Source organism: Hippocampus comes, unplaced genomic scaffold, assembly GCF_001891065.2.
Source record: "Hippocampus comes isolate QL1 unplaced genomic scaffold, H_comes_QL1_v1.1 scaffold100, whole genome shotgun sequence".
NCBI classification, from domain to species: domain Eukaryota; kingdom Metazoa; phylum Chordata; class Actinopteri; order Syngnathiformes; family Syngnathidae; genus Hippocampus; species Hippocampus comes.
This window is the reverse complement of record NW_017805282.1, coordinates 921,876-927,875: the sequence shown is the minus strand read 5'-3', so window position 1 is coordinate 927,875 and position 6,000 is coordinate 921,876.

Below are 6,000 nucleotides of genomic sequence, written 5' to 3'. Positions count from 1 at the left end.
ATATATATATATGTATGTATGTATGTATGTATATAAATATATATGTATGTCTGTATGTATGTACGTATGTATATAGGGAGGTCGTAGCCGAACCCACGACCTCTGCACTGTGAGGTCGCGCTAACCACTGTTCCACCGGGCCGCCATCCATGTATATATCGATAGACAGATAGATATACATATATAGATATAAAATTAAACGCCATCTGCACATTATTTCTCTCCTGACTCTGCACTTCATTATATGAACTACAGTCGAGTCCCATAAAGCTCTTCAAGTGTTGTCAGATCATATTTTATGTGTGCTTAAATGGAGATGTATCTGCACGGAGATGATTCCTTCTTGTTATTCTTCTTATCAGATGACATCTCCATCCGCTCGTGACATGTTCTCACGTCTTCACTCGTAATTGGGGCTGCTAATTGAAGAAACAGATAGGAGGCTCACAACATCTCATAAAACACACAGATGCACACAAAGCGGACATAGAATCCTGAAGTGCACTAGCACCACCTATAGGCATAACCACGTTTTTAAAATCTGATTATTTTTCTAATTTTATACTCGCCATAATATACGGCCGTTTGTAATTGAATATTATATTTTCTTTTTTTCGGGGGAATTTATTTTGAAACGTGTACTGTATCTCTACTTTACCTTTTCACTTACATATTGAGCCAAAGTGCACATAACAGGAAGAAAAAAAGCTGTACAAAAAAAAAAAACCTAAGTACCTTCTCCCATCGAGTGGATGAAATTTGTTCTTGTCACTTTTTATCGCGAGCGTAGCTTGAAGAGCAAAGATATCTTATTCGTAGTATAAAGATGGGTACACCCTGGACTGGTCGCCAGTCAGTTGCAGGGCACATACAGTCAGCGAGTCACAATCATGTCCACCTATAAGGACAATTTAGTCTTAAACAATGTTTTGGGAATGTGGCAAGAAAAAAACAAATACCCCAAGCAGAGCACCAGAACTAAAACCAGAACCTCCAAAAAACAATAAGGTAGTGTCATAAAATGAAAAAAAAAAACAGTGGCGCAAGTAGTGAGCCTTGGGGAATGCCACCAGTTTTCGAATGTGACTGTATCTACGTTTATGTTAATCATAAAATAGAAATGTGGGGACCCGGTTCTGGAATGACCATGGTAAGGCGTTTTTAGCCCCCCAAAAGACGACCATGTATTGGAAGGCGTTTTGAGCCCCAGAAAATGACCATATATAGGAAGGCGTTTTTAGCCCAAAAAAGCAACCATGTATCGTAAGGCGTTTTTAGCCACAAAAAACAACCATATACAATAAGGCATTTTTAGCTGGCGGGAAAAAAAACCCAACCATTATAGTGAGGTGTTTTTTGCCTCCCTCAAAAAATCGACCATGTATAGTAAGGCATTTTTTGCTGAAAAAAACAACCATGTATGGTGAAGCATTTTTAGCCAAAAATAACAACCATGTATAGCAAGGCATTTTTCGCCGAAAAAAACGACGAGTATAGGAAGGCGTTTTTAGCCCCAAAAAAACGACCATGTATAGTAAGGCATTTTTAGCCCAAACAAAACGACCATGTATTGTAAGTCGTTTTTTGCCCCCCAAAAAACGACCATGTACAGTAAGGCATTTTGAGCCGAAAAAAACGACCATGTATCGTAAGGTGTATTTTGCTGAAAAAAACGACCATGTATAGCAGGGGTCTCAAACTCAGGTCCTGGAGGGTTGCTGTCCTGCATGTTTTCCAAGTCTCCCTGTTGCAACACACCTGATTCAAATGAACAGGTTCAATGTCAGGCTTCCGCAGAGCTTGCTGATGATCTGATCATTTGAATCAGTTGTGTTGCAACAGGGAGACTTGAAAAACATGCAGGACAGCGGCCCTCCAGGACCGGAGTTTGAGACCCCTGATGTATAGTAAGCCATTTTTAGCTGAAAAAAATGACCATGTATTTGTAAGGCGTTTTTTTTGTCCTCAAAAAACGACAATGTATTGTAAGGCCTTTTTTGCCGAAAAAAAACCGACCATGTATAGTAAGGAGTTTTTAGCCGAAGAAAACGACCATGTATAGTAAGACGTTTTTTGACGAAAAAAAACCGACCATGTATAGTAAGGAGTTTTTAGCCCCAAAAAACGAGCATGTATAGTAAGGCGTTTTTAGCTGAAAAAACCGACCATGTATAGTAAGGAGTTTTTAGCCGAAAAAAACGACCATGTATAGTAAGGCATTTTTAGCCCAGAAAAAACGAGCATGTATAGTAAGGAGTTTTTAGCCAAAAAAAATGACCATATATAGTCAGGCGTTTTGAGCCGAAAAAAACGACCATGTATAGTAGGGCGTTTTTAGCCGAAAAAAACGGCCATGTAAAGTAAGGCGTTTTTAGCTGAAAAAAACCAACCATGTACAGTAAGACGTTTTTTGCCGAAAAAAACCGACCATGTATAGCAAGGCGTTTTTAGCCCCAAAAAAACGACATAGTATCGTAAGGCGTTTTGAGCCGAAAAAAACTTTTTAGCCGAAAAAAAACGAAAATGTATAGTTAGGCATTTTAACCCGAAAAAAAACGACCATGTATAGTAAGGCATTTTTAGCCGAAGAAAACGACCATGTATAGGAAGACGTTTTTTGCCGAAAAAAAACGACCATGTATAGTCAGGAGTTTTTAGCCCAAAAAAACGACCATGTATAATAGGGCGTTTTGAGCCCCAAAAAACGACTCCGTATCGTAAGGCGTTTTTAGCTCAAAAAAAACGACCATGTATAGTAAGGCGTTTTTAGCTGAAAAAACGACCATGTATAGAAAGGCGTAGTTTGCCGAAAAAAATGACCATGTATAGTAAGGCGTTTTTAGCCGAAAAAAACAACCATGTTTAGTCAGGCGTTTTTCGCCGAAAAAACAACCATGTATAGTCAGGCATTTTTTGCCGAAAAAAAACGACCATGTATCGGAAGGCGTATTTTGCTGAAAAAAACATCCATGTATAGTAAGCCGTTTTTAGCCAAAGAAAACGACCGTGTATAGTAAGACGTTTTTTGCCGAAAAAAGACGACCATGTTTAGTAAGGAGTTTTTAGCCCAAAAAAACGACCATGTATACTAAGGCGTTTTTAGCCCCAAAAAACGACCACGTATAGTAAGGCGTTTTTAGCTGAAAAAAACGACCATGTATTGTAAGGCTTTTTTTAGTCAAAAAAAATGACCATGTATAGTCAGGCGTTTTTAGCGAAAAAAATGACCATGCATAGTAAGGCGTTTTTAGCCGAAAAAACGACCATGTATAGTAAGGCATTTTAGCCCAAAAAAACAACTATGCATCGTAAGGCATTTTTTTGCCGAAAAAAACCGACCATGTATAGTAAGGCGTTTTTAGCTCGAAAAAAACGACATAGTATAGTAAGGCGTTTTTAGCTCGAAAAAAACGACATAGTATAGTAAGGCGTTTTTAGCTCGAAAAAAACGACATAGTATAGTAAGGCGTTTTTCGCCGAAAAAACAACCATGTATAGAAAGGTGTAGTTTGCCGAAAAAAATGACCATGTATAGAAAGGCGTTTTTAGCCGAAAAAAACGACCATGAATAGTAAGGCGTAGTTTGCCGAAAAAAACGACCATGAATAGTAAGGCGTAGTTTGCCGAAAAAAACGACCATGAATAGTAAGGCGTAGTTTGCCGAAAAAAACGACCATGAATAGTAAGGCGTAGTTTGCCGAAAAAAACGACCATGAATAGTAAGGCGTAGTTTGCCGAAAAAAACGACCATGAATAGTAAGGCGTAGTTTGCCGAAAAAAACGACCATGAATAGTAAGGCGTAGTTTGCCGAAAAAAACGACCATGAATAGTAAGGCGTAGTTTGCCGAAAAAAACGACCATGAATAGTAAGGCGTAGTTTGCCGAAAAAAACGACCATGAATAGTAAGGCGTAGTTTGCCGAAAAAAACGACCATGAATAGTAAGGCGTAGTTTGCCGAAAAAAACGACCATGAATAGTAAGGCGTAGTTTGCCGAAAAAAACGACCATGAATAGTAAGGCGTAGTTTGCCGAAAAAAACGACCATGAATAGTAAGGCGTAGTTTGCCGAAAAAAACGACCATATATAGTCAGGCGTTTTTAGCTCAAAAAAACCGACCATGTATAGTAAATCGTTTTTAGCCGAAAAAAACGACATAGTATAGTAAGGCGTTTTTAGCCGAAAAAAAACGACATAGTATCGTAAGGCGTTTTTAGCCGAAAAAAACGGCATAGTATAGTGAGGCGATTTTAGCCCGAAAAAATGACCACGTATCGTAAGGCGTTTTTAGCCGAAAAAAACGGCATAGTATAGTGAGGCGATTTTAGCCCGAAAAAATGACCACGTATCGTAAGGCGTTTTTAGCCGAAAAAAACGGCATAGTATAGTGAGGCGATTTTAGCCCGAAAAAATGACCACGTATCGTAAGGCGTTTTTAGCCGAAAAAAACGGCATAGTATAGTGAGGCGATTTTAGCCCGAAAAAATGACCACGTATCGTAAGGCGTTTTTAGCCGAAAAAAACGGCATAGTATAGTGAGGCGATTTTAGCCCGAAAAAATGACCACGTATCGTAAGGCGTTTTTAGCCGAAAAAAACGGCATAGTATAGTGAGGCGATTTTAGCCCGAAAAAATGACCACGTATCGTAAGGCGTTTTTAGCCGAAAAAAACGGCATAGTATAGTGAGGCGATTTTAGCCCGAAAAAATGACCACGTATCGTAAGGCGTTTTTAGCCGAAAAAAACGGCATAGTATAGTGAGGCGATTTTAGCCCGAAAAAATGACCACGTATCGTAAGGCGTTTTTAGCCGAAAAAAACGGCATAGTATAGTGAGGCGATTTTAGCCCGAAAAAATGACCACGTATCGTAAGGCGTTTTTAGCCGAAAAAAACGGCATAGTATAGTGAGGCGATTTTAGCCCGAAAAAATGACCACGTATCGTAAGGCGTTTTTAGCCGAAAAAAACGGCATAGTATAGTGAGGCGATTTTAGCCCGAAAAAATGACCACGTATCGTAAGGCGTTTTTAGCCGAAAAAAACGGCATAGTATAGTGAGGCGATTTTAGCCCGAAAAAATGACCACGTATCGTAAGGCGTTTTTAGCCGAAAAAAACGGCATAGTATAGTGAGGCGATTTTAGCCCGAAAAAATGACCACGTATCGTAAGGCGTTTTTAGCCGAAAAAAACGGCATAGTATAGTGAGGCGATTTTAGCCCGAAAAAATGACCACGTATCGTAAGGCGTTTTTAGCCGAAAAAAACGGCATAGTATAGTGAGGCGATTTTAGCCCGAAAAAATGACCACGTATCGTAAGGCGTTTTTAGCCGAAAAAAACGGCATAGTATAGTGAGGCGATTTTAGCCCGAAAAAATGACCACGTATCGTAAGGCGTTTTTAGCCGAAAAAAACGGCATAGTATAGTGAGGCGATTTTAGCCCGAAAAAATGACCACGTATCGTAAGGCGTTTTTAGCCGAAAAAAACGGCATAGTATAGTGAGGCGATTTTAGCCCGAAAAAATGACCACGTATCGTAAGGCGTTTTTAGCCGAAAAAAACGGCATAGTATAGTGAGGCGATTTTAGCCCGAAAAAATGACCACGTATCGTAAGGCGTTTTTAGCCGAAAAAAACGGCATAGTATAGTGAGGCGATTTTAGCCCGAAAAAATGACCACGTATCGTAAGGCGTTTTTAGCCGAAAAAAACGGCATAGTATAGTGAGGCGATTTTAGCCCGAAAAAATGACCACGTATCGTAAGGCGTTTTTAGCCGAAAAAAACGGCATAGTATAGTGAGGCGATTTTAGCCCGAAAAAATGACCACGTATCGTAAGGCGTTTTTAGCCGAAAAAAACGGCATAGTATAGTGAGGCGATTTTAGCCCGAAAAAATGACCACGTATCGTAAGGCGTTTTTAGCCGAAAAAAACGGCATAGTATAGTGAGGCGATTTTAGCCCGAAAAAATGACCACGTATCGTAAGGCGTTTTTAGCCGAAAA